The 21,840-nt window shown below is 35.1% G+C and overlaps 1 long non-coding RNA gene across 1 annotated transcript in view; it reads left to right on the top strand.

Annotated features, from left to right (window-relative positions):
* The first annotated feature begins 15,461 nt into the window (after positions 1 to 15,461).
* LOC123278130 (uncharacterized) overlaps positions 15,462 to 21,840 on the top strand; it is a 145,706-nt gene continuing 139,327 nt past the window's right edge. Inside the window, exon 1 of the long non-coding RNA XR_011495295.1 lies at positions 15,462 to 15,602. This is a non-coding gene — a long non-coding RNA (uncharacterized lncRNA). The remainder of the gene's footprint in view (positions 15,603 to 21,840) is intronic.

Raw genomic sequence — 21,840 nt, forward strand, 5'->3', positions numbered from 1 at the left:
AATTCACTCACTGGCCACTTGAGCTGGAACATTTAGAGGAAGGACCACACACAGGAAAGATGCCTTTTGATTTGCATATTAACTGAAGCAAAACAAAACACATTTACAAATTTTATGTAGAAAGTGGGAGAAGGATATTCCTAGGAAGTAGGAAGTGGTAAATACAAATTAATGCTCAAGTACCCGTTATTACTGCCTGTTAAAACAAGCTGTATAAAATGGCACTGACTTCTCTTTCAGGCACGCGCCACCACGCTTTTTCTTTTTGGCATATTTCCCAATTGTTTATTAACTTAGAGAACTTAGAGAATCTAAAATAGTAATACGGGGATCCTGGCATCACAGTTATGTTTTCTTCCCTGTAACTCTTCTTTCCTCAATCAGGTATAAAATTGTTCCACTTTGATTTCATCTGTGATGAGATTTTTCAAGAAGATCGCCATCATGACTGGGGAAGAAGCTCTCTGCCACCTTCTTTGGTAAAGGGGTTGGAATGAAGTGTGCTGATTTTTTTTATTTGAAAAAAAAAAGCTTTACAGAGATAAAACTTACATATCTTAAAATTTACCTGTTTTAAGTTTACAGTTCAATGAATTTTCAAATATTCTCAGTTATACCAGCATCATCGTAATCTAACGTTGGAACATTTCCATCACCTTAGAAAGAAACCTCATGCCCATTTACAGTCACTCCACATTCTATCCCAGCCCTGAGTTACAGCTCATCCACTTTCTGTTTTGATATGTTTCTGTCTCTCTATATTTGCTTTTCTGGGGTATTTTATGTAAGTGGAATCATACTATGTGCTGTTTGTAAGGCATTATTGATGAAGTGAGAGAGAAATTTTAGAACCCTTTCCTATTTCTCACCGAGGAATAGTCTTCTGTAGTCTAGTAAGAGTGAGAGTTCTATACCATTTGTACATTTCACTCTCTTTGTGACCTTAAGCAGGTCACCTAACCTTCTTTCAGTTTCTTGTCTGTAAAATGGGAATAATAATAGTACTTGTCTTATAGGGTTTTATGGGAATTAATTGTGTTAATATAATATCTATTGTAATATATACAAAATATATAAAATTCTTAAAATGGGGCCCGGTGCAGAGTTGCATTACATACAATTTACGATTATTACCATTGATAGTTTGACTATCATCATTCTACCCTTAAAAAAGGGAATTTGTGAGCAGGACAGGTAACTAAGTCTTCTGCAGGCATAAATTTGCCACATTTGTGAACCGCAGCTTCCTACATCAGGAATGGAGCCATAGTTTCCTTTCATGAAGGAAAGAGTGATGAATGCACCATTTCTTCTGGGAACCAGCTTCCTTCTTTCACTTTTCCTTCCTTGCTGTGAATCACGTGAGTGTGGTTCCCTTCTTGGGAAATTCCATCTTTATAACAGAGGAAAAGAATCAAATGGTTATGGGAAAATTGCACAGTTTTCTTCATTCTAACAAAGCAGAAGAATGCCCTTTAAAGAAAGTCCTGGACCAAGGCCAATTTCTGCTGCACACTTCAAAATAATCTCTATTCATCAACCACTCTGTCACTTCCAATAGATTTTTTTTCAAAGCTAGATGGAATGGCTTATTTACTCCAGACTTGTTCTGTGAAATCTAAGTTGGCTGACCAATCTGTCTGTCTCACAACCTTAGCAGGTGGGAAAAACTTCAGGGCAGTAGGTGTTATATTTCTCAAGTGGCTGTAAAGTAGGAGTACCCTTGAAAGATGGGCATTCTCTCTGCTTGTCTTTTTCCTGGAACAACCTAGTGTCTAACCTTGGTAAAACTTTCCAATATCTTTCCCACTATTGACATAAGAGAAATATATCATCTGTAATGAACGAGCTTCATTTACTAGTGAGCTGCATTTGCCGGAAGATTCAAGGTGTGAGTGTGCTCTCTGGGATACAGCAGACCTGTCAGGGAACTGTTTGCAGCCTGGCATTGTCAAGTCAATCACTGAAATAGCTGCTTCTGTTATAAAAGTTCTATATTTAAAAAAAAAAAAACAGGATATCTTAGAAGACTTTTTTTAAGTGCATCTTTCGATTGTCCTCTTGTTTCAACTAAAATATTATAACTTCAAAAAATGTTCAAAACTTGGAGTTCCATAGTCAATGGATTTTCTCATGGTGAGTCTGATTAGATCTGTCCAGTTTCTTTTAGTCAGAGCTGCCAGTAATCTACCCGTTATTAGAGGTGGTAGTAGCACAGTGACTTTAGTAAAGCGTCTCATGTATTTCATATAACCCTTCAGAGATGATTCCAAACCATCATCCCAGAATAATTTTTACATTATGTGATCACTCTATGCACCTCAAAAGAAATATTAAAATATGATCATGCAAATAATAGGCCTGGATAGCTCATCTGTTATGATTTTTTATTTCAACCAAATACTTTAAAAAAATCACAATATTGAATTCATTCTTTTCATATTCTGTAGATTGGGCATTAGTAAGTTTCTTATTTTCAACACTCTTCACCCTTTTAAAATTTCCAATCAAGAATTTCTAATTTCTAATTCATTCAAAATAAGAAGCCAAGTGATCAAGATAGTTTTGAAAGAGAATCAATATGAGGTGGCTTTTCCAATGGTCAGTAAAATAATCTATGTACCTGATCAAAGGAAAAGGTCAGAAAAATCAGCATCAGACCCCCAAATATATGACAATTGTATAATTGATAGGGTTGGTATCTTCAATTGGTGGGCAAAGGAGAGGTAATTTAATGAACAATGTTGGGTCAAGTGATTCATGATTTGAGGGTGAGAATTAAATATCTACTTCACTCCATGCAAAATAATTTTCACATGGATTGATATTTTAAATATAAAAATAAAGCTTCAGAAAAAGGATAAATATTTAATCTTTTTGTAGCAACACCTTCCAAGCATGAAAAGCAAAGCCCTACAAACAATAGAAAAAAAGAGGACTGAGATATTTAACCATATAATATGAAAATTTACACATGGCAAACCATTCCAACCAAAATTAAGTACAAATGATGAAATGGGAAAGATAAGTGTATTATACATGGAAAAGTGGTGACATTATCGAATTTGAGGAGATACTGCAACAATGCAATTTAAAAATACCTTAATAATGATCAAAATGTTGACAATCAGCTCATTAAAAGATGAAAGACCAATAAACGTAAGTGTTCTAAATTACTTATCGAAGAAATAAAATTCAAATGTTATTGAAATACCACTTTTGTCTTGTCAATCTGGCAGATTTTTGTTGCTTTAAAATGACACTATTGGTTAGCATGGGGATAAATAAGTATCGTTACATATTGCTACTGCATGTAAATTGGTATAACTTTCTAGAGCTCAATTTAGCAGGTTGTAAAAAGTACTTAAAATTAGGGAAATGATTAAACATGATTTTAAGTGTGATTCTAAATATTTAGTGATAAAGATGTTCATGGAAGTATTTCAATGATAGCAAAGAAATAAAATTGGAAATATTATTAACAATATGAGATTTATTAGGTAAAATAGGGTACATAAAAGGTACATATATGTATGTAGTGAATTATGTCATAGAAGTGTCATTTAAGTGGAAAACTTGTTGATTGAAAAAAATTGGTTATAAGCAATATATAAATTATACAATACAAAAAAGCCTGGAAAATATATACTCCAAAATATTTATAGTAGTTTTCCTTGTAATGAGATTATAGGTAATTTTAATTTTATTCTTTGGGTTTATTGACTTCAAATTTTTTTAAACAACGTACCATTATTTAAGAATAAAACAAACAAACAAACACTATGATGTACTTTAAGCTCTAGTTTATATCATGGTTAAGCCTTTTGCGATCAGATTGTCTGGATTCCAGTCCTGACTCCACCACTTACTAACTGTACGTGACATCAGGCAAATGCTCCATGTCTCATTTTGAGTTTTCTCATTGTAAACTGGAGAAAATAAATTTATTTATTTACCACATAAAGTTAGTTTGAAAATTAATTGAGATCAGGTGAAACTGTTCCACCATGCAGGGCATTTTTGATTTTGCTTTAAAGTTTAGCCATTGTTATGTAAGTAAAAGTTAGCATCATAGTTATAAACTTCAAACTTGCCCAGAATAGATGATGAAATTGATTCTCTAGTCTGCTCGTGTTTTCATATTCACTGTAAGAGTGTTTTCCGGTGGTCAGGTACTGTTGTATGTGCATGCACTGCACAAAGGCATCAGGCACAGGGGGTAAGAGGTGCTAAAACCAGCCCTCATTGTAGTTCACCAGCCACGTTCTTTCCCAGTGCAAGGGCACCCAACAGCTAGCAGAAGCACTACAGTTTTTGTTCTCACGTAAAATCCAGTGTCTTCCTACAATAATAACTAAAAATCTTCATATGTTCAGTTTTATACCTTACGAGGTTAGTTTTCTTCTTTCCCACAAAGAAAAAGAAGTGCTTTCTTCTTCTTTCTGTCTGTAAATACATCAAAACTCTCAAAACTCTGCCAGTTAGTGAAATTCAATCAGGTCACCTACTTTAGTAACGTTACTTTAACCTTAAAAAAAGTTTTAACTTTCCCATTATTTTCAATAACCTAAATCATCTTCAAAATGTTTCAGAGGAAATGCTGAATTTTACACAGCAGCCATTTCAAATAACAGAATAATATATCAAGCTGGACTGTGTTCTCTCTCTTATTCTGTGCTATTGAAATCTACCTGCTGTTTAAATTCCATAGCCTGACGTTCTGATATTAACCTTGAGCCCTAAACTCCCCAGGATTTACCAAACACACAGACAATGTCCTATTTACTTACTCTTTGCCTTCCTTTCTCTGTATCTCTGTTATGAGCGTGTAATTTTCTGTGGTGGGGCACTTGTGTGTAGTAGCTTGTGCCATCTAATTGAATGATGGTTTTAAAGAACATTAAGCACTTAGAGGAAAATTGTGCCAGCATATAATGCCCTTTCCTGGCTGGCAGCTAGCCTGTGGGTCCTAATCAATAGGCTGATCAACAGCTGTAGAAGAGAGACAAGGGCGGCAGAAAAACTGTGTGCTTTAATGAGTAGGGAAACAGAGAGAACCAGATCCTTTTCAAAGAAGAATGGAAATAAGAATTAAAGAGCTAAGATAAAAATAATTGATTCAATGTTCTACAGACATTTTCGAAATGCCTACTGTGCGCATAGTGCTGGGCTATGTGTCAAGGAGAATGCAAAAATAAACAATGTTCTTTTAATGTTGGTAGATCCTTGGGACAGACTACTTTGGAATAGGACTATCTATGCCTGAGAATTTGAGGTTATTCTTTATAGCATCATAACAGTTCAAAAATCATGTGTCCTTTAGTGCCACTAAATGCATGCTTTTGTATTTCTACTAACAAGAGTGGAGTTAAACCAGAATATTTATTAATTAAAATAAAAATAGAAGAGAAAGGTGCTATGTAGGGTGGGTGATGGAAGAGGGTGGCTATAAGACATGAGCTGTTTTTCTCCTAACTCCATGTTATCTCCCCAAAAAAATCTATACCAATCTCCAGGGTGCAAAGTAATTAATGGCACTGTGACCAGTTTATTTATAATCCCATAACACATGAAATCTTTAACTCTGAAGTCCTGGTTAGCGGCCAAAGCCATTGGGTGATTGTTCTGCTGGTAATGAAAGGGAGAAAGGAAAGAAGGATGAAAAATATAAAATACCAAAAGAGAAGCAGAGGAAATTTCAGTCCTCTTCACAATTGGTGAGGAAAATAAAAATACTTTTCTTCTCCTTATATATATTTTTTATAACAGCCAAGCCCACAGCATGTGTCAGTGGCAGATCAAATATTAAAAGCAAATTTTAATAAGTGAGACTCAAAAAGGGATTTATAAAGCTCAGAGGATTTGGAGAGGAGTGCTCAGTTCCGGAAATTCCACAGCTCGGGGGCATAACAGGTGAATGCTCTGTTGCCCATGGATGAGAGACCTGACAAGGGGGTTGATGAATTTGAGATTTATTATTAGAAAGTAAGGACTGAGGGCACGTATAAATGGAGGCCAATTCTGATAGGAGTGAAAGGGAAGTTCTGTAGAGGTAATGAAAAACTCCAAGCCAAATTTTAAAGTCAATGTACCGACTGATAGCGAGAGAGTGTAAATCTGCCATAACTGAAGTAATGCGATTGAATTTATGGCCATGAGTAAATGCAGGGGTTGCAGCGGGTTGAACAATGGTGAGCTTTGTGAGCATTAGACTTTGGAGAGTTTCCCCATTAACATAATCTAGAAGTCATAACAGTGCACATCCTAACAGTAAAAGCAGCACAAGTACTTTAAAAAATAATGGTGGATTAACTGCTTTGAATCCTTGGGACAGCTCAGTGAAAGAGTTTTCCTTCCATAAAAGCTTTTAGATAGTTAACTGTAAGTGATTTGGGAAAACAAAGAGGAATGCAGAAATAAAAGTTTTAAAAATCAATAGCAGGACCTTCCTAAGTGCCCTTTAAAGTGAAAACAGCAAATGTGGCGAGTAACTGGAGACACGTGAATTGGTCAGAGCAGTAGGTAAAGGGGAGGACGTGATATCAGCAATCTATGACACCAGAGAATATTGCTTCTTACAGTAAACGGATGTTCTCACTTCTGAACAAGGGCTATTCTTACAGATAGAAAACTGTGAAATATTGCACTGGCGTATTAGGGATACCAAAATTCCTTCCATCAAATCTGCTCTTCTGCCTAAAGAAGACTAAAGTCTTTTGTCTTCTGGCCTAAAGTACTTACTGCCAATGGATTTTAAAAGCGGCCCACTTCACAGCATCAGCAGTCCAATTCAGAATCTAAAGGCTTGGTAGAACCACATTCAACCTTCTCCTCACCCTCATTTGTTCTTTCTTTTATTTCCTCTTTAATGAAATTTGTAGATTGATATGTTTTGTCGGGAAGTTTAGAAATCTCTGAGGGCAGGGACGTGGCTTTCTTTTGTTGACTTCAGTGTCTAACACAATGTATTATACAAAGAAAATTTGTATTCTTTAAAAAATATTTTTATTGAATAAGTTGATGCTATCATTTATGTTGATGAGTTAGGAACACTTTTCAAAAATATTGAAATTACCTCCTGTCTTAGTCCATTCACATTGCTATAATGGAATGCCATAGCCTGAGCAGCTTATCAACAACAGAAATGTATTTCTCATGGTTCTGGGAAGTGGCAATTCCGAGATCAAGGTGCTGGCAGCTTTGGCGTCTGGTGAGGGCCTGGTGGTGTCCTGGCTCATTGAGGTCTGGCTTCTCCCTGTGTCCTCACATGGGAAAGGGGTGAGGGGGCTTTCTGGGGTCCCTTTTCTAAGGGCATGAATCCTATTCATGAGGGCTCCACCTTCATCATCTAATAACTTCCCAAAGTCCTAGCTCCTAATACCATCACATTAGGAGTTAGGATTTCAACATATGAATTTTGGGGAGACACAACCATTCCAGTTCATAGCACCTCCTATGAACGTTTTTCCTCATTGCTATCATCCACAGCTATAGTAAATGGACTAGTTAAAGAATATATTTTGGGTGTAGTAAAATAGTTAATGAGAAAAGAGATTCATTAGTTCAATAATTTATTTTATTCTCTGAAGCGATTCAACAAATATTATTGGCTATCTATTTTGTGCCAAGTGATCTTTTAAGTGCTTAAATACATCAATGAAGTAAATTGAAAAATTCCCTGCCTTTATGTATCTTACATCCTGATTGGGGGACAACAACCACCCCAAAAGAAGTGTGCTATCTAGTATGTCATAAGATGATGAGTGCTATGGAGGGAGGATGTAGAGAAAGTTGAGGAGGACTGGGAATGTGGCAGAGCGGCAGGGGAAGTTGAAATTTAAGTTGCCAGAGACAGGTGAAGATTGAGTAAAGCTTTGCAGAAAGTGAAGATGTTAACCATGTGAATTTCTGAGAGAGCAACCCGTACGAGAGACCCCAGGCAGCGATGTGCAAGGAGGTTGGGGCTGGAGCAGAATGAGTGAGGGGGAAAGTAGTACTAGCTGGTGGTGGGTTTTCGACAGCCTTTGTAGACCATGATCTACAAATAGTCATAGTCATATAGTCAACACATTAGCTTTCATTCTGAGTGAGATGGGACATCTATGGAGGTTTTTAAGTACAGGTATGACATGACCTAACTTTATATTTTTAAAGGATGACTGGTTAACATATTGGTAATAAAGTTGAGGGTGCAAAGTTGGAACAAATATTTATTGAAGTCTTCTGATGCTCCACTTATTGCTCATTGGTGTAGGGAAGAAAAGATGATGGTATGAGATGAATAACACCTGGTGGGAAGTACAGAACTAACAGCTCTTATGCTTTAAAATTGATCTGTTGGGTAAGTTTTCTCATAAGAAACTGTAAAATATACAGGGTGAAAAGAGTGAAATATAGTAGAGGTATGATATTAAATGATTTATGTGGTCTTTAATCATATTCGGTGATTCTAAGTCATGGAGATTTTAAAACTGGAAGAGACCTTAGAGATCACCTAGCAATTGGACTCCTTCTTGTGCATGTCAGAGATCTCAAGCTCAGAGAGGAGTTCAGTGAGGAATGCCACTGACGTCAGTGCTGGGCCTGGCCCTCACTACAGATGTTCAGATTGTAAGTCTTATGCTCGAGTACTTTCTCTCCAGTAGTGCATCTTGTCTCTATTGACAGCAGTGTTGATGTCTGTTAATCTTTGGAATGTAAGGAACAGATATTCTCCAGGCAGAACGATCATCATAGTTCTTTCTTAAAAGAAGAAAAACAAAGCTTTCTGAAACAGCTCATCAGAGACATCACCTGGTGTCCTCTTAGATCAGATAGACACCAAAATTTGTCATTGATGAAAATTATTTTAAAAATCTAACGGGAAAGACTATCCTTTTGGACTGTGGAGGAGAGATCCAAAGTTGTGTTTTTGAAATGCCAAAAGCCAATGAACTGTGCTAAAGGAGGGAAACAATGATCTGGATAATCAAAGTCATTTTTCTTCAGCTTCAAAATGCCAAATACCAAAATATACTGCTTTTTGGGAGCAAGTAACTTATTTTTTAACAAGAAGGTGTTAAAGTTAGTTTATATACTGACAGCAGCATGGATGATGTTGAAACGATATGAAAAAATATTAACGGTGTCTGTTAAAATAATGGTATCTGTTTAATTTCATATAAAAAAAGAACCCAAAATAACAAGAACAGAAAAGAGCAACAACAACAAAAGAACAAATACAGAAACAAAAACCAGCAGCTAAATAGGCAGAAGTTTATTTCTCTCTTAGAAAACAGTCTGGCCAGGCTTTCTGGTGTCACAACTCTTTTCCAAGAGCTCATTCAGGGACCCCAGATCCATCCATCTCCATGCTCTAGAGCAAGAGTTTACACATTTTTTTGTGTAAAAGGCCTGGTAGGAAATGTTTTAGGCTTCATGACCATACCACCTCTGTCTCAACCATTCAACTCTGCTACTGTAATGTGAAAGCTGCCATGGACATTACATGAATGGGTGTAGTTGAACTCCAATAAGACGTTATCTACAGAACAGGCAATGGATCATGGGATTTCAGCTAATGATTGCAAGTTGCAAACCTCTTCTCTAGGTTGCTGTTTGAGTCTGCACGGTTGAAGGTGGGTCACTGGGAAATGAGCATTCCAGCTCAAAACAGTGAGGAAGAGAAGCTGGAGGAATGTATGTCTGATGTTACAAGTCCAAAGTGCACTTTTCACTTTCACTTCCATTTCTTTAGTCCAAATCTAGTAGTGTCGTCATTCTTAGCTGCAGAGGATATTGGGAAATGTGCCAGACATAAACAAAAGAATGAGGAGACAAAGGACACTGGGGGACAAAATCAACACAACGCTTGATTTTCTTTGTACTGAAATCTTGCCATTGATCACCCACCCAACAAATAATCGATATGCTGATAATTACAAGTGCTTATATGACTATTTTTATTTTAGAAATCCTTATAATACTTCCTTTTTTATTATGAAAAATTTCAAATATAAAAAAAGTTGAAAGAATTATCTCCCAAATACTCATTCTTAGATTCTATAATATATATTTTGCTATATTTGTTTTATCATATTTCTATCCACCCATGTATCCTTCTGTCCAAAAACACATCCATCTGTTTTCATACATTCAAAGTAAAGTGCAGACATCAGTATACCTCACTCCTGAGCACATCTTCACTAATGTCATTACTTAGAGTTCAATATTTGATTGCAGTTCTTTTTTTTGAGGCAGAATTTATATGCAATAAAATGCACAAATCTTAAGTGTGCTATTCGATGAACATTTTCAAAAACATAAACCTTTGTAATCCTAATTCATATCAAGATATAGAAATTTCAATCACTCCAGAAAGTTCCATCATGCATTTCCCAGTCAATTTCCCTACTGAGCAACCACTATTCTTTTTCTTCTTATCACAGAGTAATTTTGACTGTTCTAGAGTGTCATATAAATGATATTATATAATATGTATTCTTTTGTGAAAATGTTCTTTCATCCAGAATAATGGATTTTGTGTTTTTTTGACATTTCATCTATGCTATTGCATAGATCAGTAGTTTATTTGTATGAATATTCCACAGGGTGTTTATCCATGTTCCTGCTGATAAACATCAGAATTTTTTTCAATTTTGGTCTATTAAGAATAAAGCTACTGTGAACATTCTCATACAAATCATCTTGTCAATATACATATATATGTATAATACACATGCACACATATATATACTTTTTTTCTTGCATAAATACCTAGGAGTAGAATGGTAGAATTGCTGAAACAGGGAATAAGTATATATTGTTTTATAGGAAAATTCTAGAATCTTTTTTCCATATGACTCACTCATTTTGTGCTTCTGTCATTAATACATGAGAATTGCCGTTGATCTACATGCTCACCAACATTTAGGGTTGTTATTCTTTTTTATTTTAGCTTTTTTGGGGGGTTGAATTGTGGGCCTATGTTATTTCTGTGGAGGATTCTATCAAAGGGAAACATATTATCTGCAAAAATATAATTAATTCATGACAGAGATGAAATCATTTTCTTGCTGACCTATTGATCTAGAGCTGGAACCTCTAAAATGGTTCAAGGAGAGCAGAGCTACCCTCTGTTGCTAAAACTCCATGGAACACTGCTCATGCGGCAGTTTTTGTAAATTTCAGTGGGACTGGGAGGAAGGGTCATTTACATAAACTAAAATGAGAATGTTGCCTCCTGATGGCCATCCTGAATGATTAAAAATATTTAAATAAGCATGAAAATCAAAAGAATACTCCAGAAAGGCCTCCATTTTAATGTTCCTTTCCTAACGTTTACCAATTAAAATAATTTCAATCAAGACAAATATGCTAAACTTATTTACTGAAACAACGCAAAAACTGAAAAGTAAACAAACGTTTAGCTGATCTTTTTCTTTCTTTCCATAACTTTAGTTCAAGAATTTTGGGTAAATATTGTTGTTATATAAGAATCATTAAGAGAGGCAGAGAAATTTGGCATTATGAAAACGTTACAGAAACAGGTAAAAATAAAGGAGATGGGATAATGCGTCCTTCTATGGTATGTGTTTATTTCTCCTCTTTCTCTTTCTCTGTCAATCTTTATTGTGTTTAGTACCAAAATATGGATATCTTCTAGTATTTAAAAGAAGAGAATGTAGGAGAAAGGCCAATGGAAAACAACTAGAGTAAGAACTACAACTGTATTGTTTTTTAAATTAACTTCTTTTCAGATATCAATTTTCCAGAGGCTTAATGAAGAGCTATTTTGATGATCATCCAAACATTTTTCTTTCTTTCTTTTTCTCTGTTTCTTTCTTTCTTTCTCTATCATCTGGCTATGTGTCATCTATGAATCTCTCCACTTATCTAGGATAATTATTTTTTAAGCAGTAAAATCATTCTCATACAGACATAAAATGAACATATGGTAAAAATGTTGCTGAACTCATTATTAATGAGTGAGTTCAGCAGATCTTATAATTGGTCCAAAGAAAAGTCCAAAGAACAAACACATTTGTAAATCAGGAATATTGAAATGAATGAGCAAATGGCACAAAACCGGCTTTCGCCACTATGAGAGAGGGGAATCAACTGAACCTTTGCCTAACAGAATTTATTTGCCTGTCTGTAGACAAGAGTTATTCTTCATTGCTATCAGTTATTTACAACTTAGAGAGTTATAGCTAAAAGGCAATAAAAGGTGCAGAGCCCCCATAGAATGAGAATCAGCAACCCAGAAGAGTATGCTCTAAACAATGCATAGTTTTTCACTGAAGTACATTATTGTCCTTTATCTAAGTATCTATGATATATCTATGCCTACTGACTTAGTCTTTTTCTTTAGGAAATCCCTATAGCAAGTAGAGAAATTTGGCCTTGGGTATTCCTTACCCCCAATCTATATTGAAAAATGACTAATCAAAATGTGTGACTGATATAGTCTTTCTTTCTCATTTCTCCCTCAAAAATCATCAACAGACTAGGAGTTCAACTAGAGGGTCAATAGCATAAGTATTGATTAAAAGGTGAAAAAAATCCCCAAACAATAAAACACTTTTGTCCTTGACCATACAATCTAAATCTTGCTTATACTTGCATTTGGTTCCTGCTTAGTATTTCATTAATCTCACGTTAGTTAAGTAATAAAAGTTCTTTAAAATCCTACTAATATTCATGCAATAACTTGTAAAGCCGAATATATTTTTGCATTAGGGTTATTTTAAAAGTGTTTTATCACAGACACACTATTTCTTAAGCAGAAATGCAAAATAAAAAAATAATCCTGCTACTAATTTTTGTGTAATTAAAAAATCCTGCCAACAGAAAGACCCCCTGCATACAATTTATTATTAAGTAACACAATCAGGATACATGCATGCAGGTAATATTCCCAAAAGACTGCAAAGTCTGGACAGAATTTCATGAAAATTTATTCAATAAAGTAGATGAAAAAACAAAACTTGTCTTGTTTCCTTGAGAGACAAGTAGACGCACTTTGTGATGGTCTCTTGTAACTTCGTGAGAGATTCCTGAGTTAATTTTTGGAGCGATGTATTCACAGTTCTGAGGATCAGAAGGCCCACGACCTTACATTATAAAAATCAAAAAGCTGGGCTTTTTATCCAGCCTATCATATTTTCAAGAAAATATCTGAAGGGGAAGAGAAGAAGGGGCAGCATCTTCTCCTCTTTTTCTGAACAAAAATTTCTTTATCATTTTACCCTTATACAAGGTATGAAAAAATTCAGTGTAAATTTAAACCCAACTGGTACAAAAAATGATCAAAGAGCAAAGCTTGATATCCTAACATTTTATAGCAATAACAAAATATGCAACTTTTGTTTTTATTTCTGCTACACACACACAAAAGCATGCCATTGAAAGCATTTGTACCTAATGTAACTATATTGTAATTAATTTCAATGTCTATTCCTAGTTGGCATTATTTATTATCGTGGTAAAGATCATAAAAGACTCAGACCTTCTCTGTTTTATACAAATGATTTCTAAATAGCTTTTATCCCTCTCAGTTTAATCAATGGAGATTGGGACTGAATAGAAGGAAGACAAATTTTATTTTGAATTTTTTTTGCCATCGTAGATTCTTAATGTTTAGAGTAAAATTATTGAAGCTATCATTTTTACTTTTGTTATTCCTTTCTTGGATATTTGCATTTTGACAGTAGTTTTCTTTGAAATAAAATTAAATAGTTTCCTTTTCCCATCAAAGCCACTACTGTCTGAAGCCTAATCAAAACACGATTTTGTAATGAGTTTTTAACTGTGGCAATAAACACTAAATTTAGATAAACAGAAAATGCTGTGCTGGGTGAATGACATGATCCCTGAGGTATTTCAATTTAAATGATCACTGTAGGAGACAGCTTGTGAGGTTGCCATTTACAGTAGAGCACTGTATAAATGTGATCCAGTAAAATGTCAATTAGATTTTCAACTCATGCTACTGAAATGTGAACTATAACGATCCCTGTCCAGTTTCAGTCAATGGGAAATGATATTCTTCACGCAGCGGAGAGGAGAGAGTTCACTGTGGTGTGAAACCACAAAGATTCTGTCACGATGAAATCAAATCTAACATTTACAAATTTTCTTAAGTGACTAAATAATCATTATAATTGTTTCTTCTAATGCTAAGACCGAAGAAAAGTCTCCTTTTAAAAATGTGTTCCTGAACAAGTTTTTCTTAAATAACTTGGTAATATAATACCTTGGTAAAGGTATTAGTAAAACCTCTTCTTGTTCTAATCTTAATCAGAGAAAAGTTAATTTCTAATTTTTTTTTTACTCTCTGCCTCTCCTGACAAATTCTTGAAGCCCTTACACTTATTAAGGTCAAGGGAATTAAGTTTAATTCAGAAAACCCCGAAGAAGAATGAAGAAGCTTTAAAATTGTAAATATGTTACAACTAATTTCTCACATTTATTAAAAATGCATCTGCAACCATTTCAGCAAATCATTTATCTTCACTAACGTACAAACAGTGTAATTTGAATGAAAATCTGAAGTGAAAAACTCCATGTTAAACGTGCCTTGGGTAGTTGTGCAGTCAAATAATTGTCTACCTTTCCACAACGAAAAGTGCCGCGCAGTTTTCTAATTGGTTTAAAAAACCAAGAGATAATTTTCCCAAAGTGGGACAAAGCAACAGGAGAAGATTAGTAAATTGTCCTTGTTTGCATACCACATGTTTCACTAGCACGTTCTTGGCATTTTCTCATAAAAGATTTGTTAAAACACTGTTTAAATTTCCATACCAAATTTTATCATTAGAATTTATTACTACAATTTAACAATTTCCTTCTTTTCTTATATAATTTCCAATTTTTTTCATATTCTATCATGATACTAAATAACTTCTAACAGAGATCTGCAAACAAATTCTTGATTTTTTCCTGTAGAATATATTTTTAAGAAGTAGAATTACTCAGCCCAGAATAATGAATATTTAGTCTTTTAACATGTATTGCTTGACAATTTCTGGTGATATTTAGAAAACCAATATTGTCAATATGATATTGAGTATTATCTTTTTAATCTTTGTCAATATAATTAAAAGTTAAAATTTCTTATTACATATATGTTTCTTATATTACTAGTGAAACTGACTTTTTATATGTGTATCAGGCATTTCTAATTCTCATTCTATGAGAAGACAATTTGACGTTGGTTCTCCTTTTTTCTTTCTTTTTGTTTGATTTGTAAGCAATAATAACATTAAACAGATTTCAGTAATATGTGTTGCAAAATTGTTTCCCAGTCAATAGCTTGCTTGTTAATTGTTAGGTACATTTTGCTGTTGGAGGAGGTCATGGAGAGAACGTGACCTCCGGCTGACTGGGCAATCGGAGGCTCCTCACCCACTCCCCTGTTCTTGGAATGTGCACTCTGCCCACAATTCCCACACTAGGAGCTGTTCCAAGGAGGCAGCCTTGAGAGAGTAAGGTGTTGTTGAGAACATCCAGACTGTATGCATGACGGAACTCTGTTCAGGCCTATATATAAACTTCTAAGATTCTGGCGGCTGGGTGTGGAGACCTACTCATCTTCCAGCCATCCAGGACAAGCCTCCTATGTAAGTTCCCTTGCTCGCTAAACCTGCCACCTACTAGTCTGGAGTGGCCTGCCTCTTTCTTCAGTCTCTCCTTGCCCTCTGTCTATGGGAGCCAGTTTCAGATTTCACCCTGGAAGCTCCCGAGGGTGCAAACCAACATCTGCCCGTGTCCAACAGGTCTCATACCCGTTTACAGTATTTCCCTACCCACAGTAGAACTTCTGGGAGTGATTTTATCTGTATTCTGTCTGCCAGTCCTCTGCTCTCCCATCATCTTTTCTGTACAATCTCTCCTGACTTTTGGCTCTGGCAGATCCGGAAGATGGCTCTGTTGGTTTGGATATTTATTTTTCCACTTACATATACTTAAAAGTTTGAAGAATTCTCTGTTTTCTAGGTATACCGTACCTGTGAGTTATGGGTCATTTTATTTATTCTCCTTTTAAATCTGCATGAAGGATGTCTGGAGAGATTCAATGTTAGGCAGCTGCCATTACGCAGGGAGGATTTTCCCTTATGCGTTTGAAGCAAAGCCTGGTGAAGCTCGAAAGGCTATTTCTCAGAGTTCAGTGACTCACTTACACTGAATGCATCCCGTATCTTAAATAGCTTCATCTGTTGACTTTACAGCATTAAAACTACAATGTTAGAATTGGTTCTAGGGAACTTGATGACTCCAACCCTTGATAGAACAGCTTTTGGTTAAGATTTTTGTTCTTTCCCAGCCCTTGATCACATTATTCACTACTCAGAAAAAGAAATTAATAATATTTTGGCATATTTCTTAAAGTAGTACTTTCTAGAGTCAAAAGTAGCCAAATAGTTGATTCAGAATTATTTGCCACTATCTCTCAATTTGAAATATTTAAACTTTCTACTTTCGAATATGGTATGTGTTTGGATGTGGTTCCTGAATACACCCAACAATCATTGTCTTAGTCTCATTTTGTGCACTAAAAGGACTCTTCAGCAAGAAGTAGCTTCATAAATGTGGTGTTCAATTTTGGTCCAAAAATATGGAAGAATTTGCCACAATACAAAACACTTGATATTTCTCTCAGAAACTTACAACTGAATTTTCTAATGTAACAGGACTAGAGTAAGAAAATGAACTAGTTGGATGTGGAATTTGATCTTTGACATAATGTATTCTGCTTTGAATCAGAAATAGAAAGATATCTTGGAATAAGCTTCCAATGTCATCATTACTGATAGAGAAAATATGAATTCTGAACATTTTTTGTAATTAAAAATTATCACAATGTTTTTAAAATTACTAGACTTTGAGGTCAGTATGTGAAACACACACTCATTAGAAATGTTCATAAATGCCAAAAGTTGGAGAATCACTAACATAAAATGAAAATTTTATTGGATTTCTACCAAATATTTATCCCATTTTCCAAATATCATTTAATAACCAATTCATTTCTTATAAATGGGCTTCTGGATCATCATTACTTTCGTGTTCTTTTATGTATTTCCATCTGTCTTATTGTCTTCTACTATTTTCTACATTGTTCAGTCTAGAATTTTTGTGTGTGTGTTAGTGCTATACTGTTTAATTTATTATGGCTTTATTATAAATTTTACTATAGGAAAAGAGACATTTACTTCTCCTTTTCCTTGATGACTAATTTTAAACACAGCTCTCTTGGGTCCTTCCAGCTCTTTTCAGAGACTGTCTCCTGGTCACTTGCATTTACCCTTTAAGGAACATTTTGAGATGAAATACCTTTGATCATCAAAAGCTTTCCCATGAGTCATCTTTTGACTTGACCTCAAAGGTCTCCAGGGAAAATACAATTATTCTCAATACTTGTAGACACTTTCTGCATCCCTATCCCATGGAAGAGTTTTATAAAAACTCCTTAGCTAACACGACACACTGGAAGGATGTGTTCACGTACAGACATTTGTCTCAGTTGGGTTGAATTTCGTCCACTTGTTTTTCTTCCCTGCCTCTCTCTCTCCCTCCTTCCTTCCTTTCTTTCCTTTCTTCCCTTCTTCATCTCCAATTTTTCTCTTCCTATTCTCTGTTGAACCCAATTAATGAAGTTGTATCTCGATCATACAATAGTCTCTTTGGTTAAAGTCTCCAATGACCTCCAATTTGCTTAGTCCAATGCTGTTCTCAGTTCTCATTACATTTGAGCTAGCAGCTGTTTCTCTTTGAAGTAATTTCTCCTCTGACACTTCACTTGCTTGGTATTCCTATTAATTTGCTGGCCACCAGTTTTCCTGGTTCTTTCTCGTTCTCTGACCTCTCAATGTGAGAATGCCTTGATCTCTGCTCTCCTTTATTTCTCTGAGCCCAGGTCCTAATACTCTCTCCCTTATTCCTTCACTCAAGCTCCCTTGGTGGCCTTGATATTTCTAGCAACAGCAGACATGCTGTTGCATCAAGACATATGCAATTTCTCTGCTATCTTCCTGCAATATTCTTCCCTCATATGTCCGCGTGGTACATTCTATCATTCTTTCTGATCTTCACTCAAAGGTTTCCTTCTCACTGAGGACTTTTCTGACCAGTCTGTTCACATACAACACACACACTCTTTCGCACATACTGTAATTCACATCCTCTTTTCCAGCTTATTTCTTTTCCCTTTAGCATTTAATACTATCTTGAATAGCCAGCCCTGGTAAAGTCAGTGCTCTGACTGCCACAGCCCAGATTCATTTCCCAGTCAGGGAACCATACCACCTATCTGTGGATTGTCATACTGTGGAGGCTGCATGTTGCTGTGATGCTGAAAGCTATGCTACAGCAATTTCAAATACCAGCAGGGTCACCCATGGTGGACGGGTTTCAGCGGAGCTTCCAGACTAGGACAGACTAGGAAGAAGGAGCTGGCCACCCACTTCTGAAATAATTGGCTGTGAAAACCCTCTGAATAGTGGTGGAGCATTGTCTGATATAGAGCCAGAAGGTGAGAGGATGGTGCAGAAAGACCAGGCAGGGTTCTGCTCTGCTGTACACAGGGATGCTACAAGTTGGAATCCACTGCATGGCACTAACAACAAACTATCATAAATAACACGCACACACACTTACCCTATTTATTGTTTATCTCCCCACTAAAATACAAAAGTCCCATGAATCCAGGGGCTCTTGTATTTGATCCAATACAGTATATCCTGCAGCTGAAAAAAGTTCATGGCTCTAATTAAGTACTCATCATATTTGTCTAATAAACTAATGAATCATTTTCACATTCTCTGTAAGTAATATTTCCTTTATTTATTTTTGCTTTATATATTTAAACTTATGCTGGCTCTTACAACTTTTGTGCTTTATTCCTTTTATCCACATTACAGTTTGTCTTTTTGAGTTTTAATCTTGTGGTAGGCTGTGCATTTATATAGAATTAATTCTATATGTTTTCTGAGTCATTGATATATAAAATTATCTTTTGGTTTCCCTCATTAATTAAAGTGCTGTAGCTGGGCACAAAATTTTTAGATTCACAAAATTTCTTCTCAAAACTCCAAACATTGCTCCTATATCTTTTCCATTTAGTCTTGCAGAGGAGGAAAATGAGCTGGTCAGAATTTACTATTTGTAGACAATCATCCCTTTTTTCTCTAGCAAATTTGTTTGCATAATTTTTTTACTTTATTATTATACTTCTCAAATTGTAGATGAGATAAATAGATTTGTGTGTCATTCTACTTTCATCGTTATTACATGGGAGAGTTTGACCCTACCATCCCCACCAGAGCCATAGCAATTTTCTTTATATATATATCTGTCAATATTTTTTCTCTTTTGACATTTTGTTTTTTCCTTGTGAACATCTTTAGTTTTTAGTTTTTATCTTCAGTTTATATTCTATATCTATTACATTTCTCTTGCCATTTTTATCACTTTATCTTTCAGGTACATATTCTAAAATTTTTTATTCATTGACTCAGTAAGTCATTAGACTTATTGTTTGCTTTCAAGACCAAAAAGGTGGACTTTAATTTGTTTAACTTTTAGCCTCCTGGCAATTTTTTCCTCTCTCTCTCACGAATTTTCAGTTTCTTCCATTTATCTTTCATTATGTCCTGCTGTCTTTCATTTCAGCCTGTTTTCTTCCTGTGGATTTCTGCACATTTTTCATGGAAGCCTTCTCTACTTGAGTTATTTTGAACACAAATAATAACCATTTTCAGGGTTTTTTCCCCTCATTCCAGGAATAAATTATTTTCAGAGGTTTTTTCCTTCTCTGAGTCTACAAAATAGTGTTCACTTTTATCCAGTGTTGAAGCAGTTTTATTCGACTCATTACTCTCTTCCCTTTCTATTCATACTTCAAAGATGAAAAATTTATCAAATCCAAGTCAACATTTGACACCAAAGTAGGTTTGTGAACTTGTCTTGGCTTCATATTCATTCGAGTGCTGTGAAATCCTTTTTCTCAGATATACAACTAGAGAGTGCGTTCATGGTACGTAAGTAGTTACGGCTGTCAAGTAGAAATCACTCCATGTTCTGCTCAACTGAGGTGGAACCTTCTCATAAAGCATTGTCTTATTTTCTAAAGCTCTAAACCAAGGTAGTACTTCAAAAATTACAGTTCTTTAATTATAATAATTACATATGATATAGTAATTATAGTCCTTGTACTTCTACCAGTGATACACCATGTTGATCAGTTTACATCAATACAAGTAAACTATATCTTCAAAGTACCACCACCTGCCTAAGTCATCAGAATCAGCATTTCCCTGGATTTTGTAGAGTGGAAGTTAACTGATTTTGAGGTAAGGGGTACAGAGTCAGGCTTCTACAGTCAAAGCAGTTCTCGTCAGTATAGAGAAAGGCCATTTTGTATCTTGAAACAGTGAGGACAAAAGTCAACTCTTTTTCTTACCTAATCTTAAGGCTGGAAGGCTGGAAGATTTTCCCTACTTAGAAGGTACATGACGCATTAGTTGAGTCTCTCATACAAGTCCCATTATCCTTATTGTTATAGTGCTGGCATTTCCGACTCTGATGACTGGTTGATGTTAGTTTAAGGTTTGAGTGTTGCTATGCATAACTAGTATTTTCAGTGCTTTCCCTTTAATTTTTATGGTGAGCTATGTGACATTAAACTGGGAGTGTACTATTAGATATTTTAACCATACGTTTTTGGCATGAGGAATTGAGAAATGTTTTTTCTTTTATTGTCAGAAATATTGAAGATAATATTCTAGCAGAGAAAAGATAGTACATGACACTTGTTCGGATTTAGTAGTGGATTCTTGGATACGATAAAGGGTGTACTAAATCCACCGTGGTCTTCTGCTGGGAAAATGTTGACATACAAAGAGTATGCAGCTGAGAGAAAAACCTATATTTAAATCCCATTATGACAGATTCTTAAAGTGCAATCATGGAAAAATAATATAACTTCTCTAAAACATAATTTTAATAGTTATAAAACAGGAAAATACTACTTCACAGGATGATAGTGAAATTGAAATGAAACAAAACATTTTAACAGCTATTACGGAGGTATAATTGAGATACAATAAACTGCGCATACTTAACATGTGCCATTGATAAGTGTAGACACGTGTATGCAACTATAAAGCCATCACCCTGATCATGATGATGAACATATATGACAAACTCAAATTTTCCTCGTTCCTTTCCGCAGTCTTCCGTCCTGCCCCCTCACTGTACCACTGGTCTGCTTTCCATCAGTGGTAGTTATTTTCTGTCACTAGATTAGTTTTCACTGTCTAGCATTTTATAGAAATAGAATCACACAGCATGTATACATTTTTTGTCTGACTTCTTTAACTCAGCATAATTATTTTGAGATTCACTCACGTTGTAGTGTATATGACAGTTAAATTATTTTTATTGCTAATTTGTATTCCGTTGTTTGGATATGCCATATTTTATTTACTCATGCACCTGATGATGGCCATTTAGATTGTTTCTAATTTTTGGTTATTAAAAAAAGGCTGCTAAGGACATTTATGTCTAAATCTTGTATAGGAGTATGATTTCTTCTTTTCAGTAAAAGAAGAAGATATATATTTAGTTGCTCAAGAAATAAGACAATTTGTATGAAAGTTCATAGAGTGTTATAAAGTGCAACCTAAAAGTATGTTATTATATTTAAAAATCTACTTATTCTGCCTGGTCTATGTGGTATGGCTAAAAATATTCTAATCAAATTTAATAAGAAGTAGATTATAAAATTCAAATAAGCTTATCATAATATAGGATTCTCGAAAACCTTGGACAAGGCCTGAAAATTTTACATAAAAAATG

The sequence above is a fragment of the Equus asinus genome, chromosome 18 (genome assembly GCF_041296235.1).
Source record: "Equus asinus isolate D_3611 breed Donkey chromosome 18, EquAss-T2T_v2, whole genome shotgun sequence".
Classification (NCBI taxonomy): Eukaryota; Metazoa; Chordata; class Mammalia; order Perissodactyla; family Equidae; genus Equus; species Equus asinus.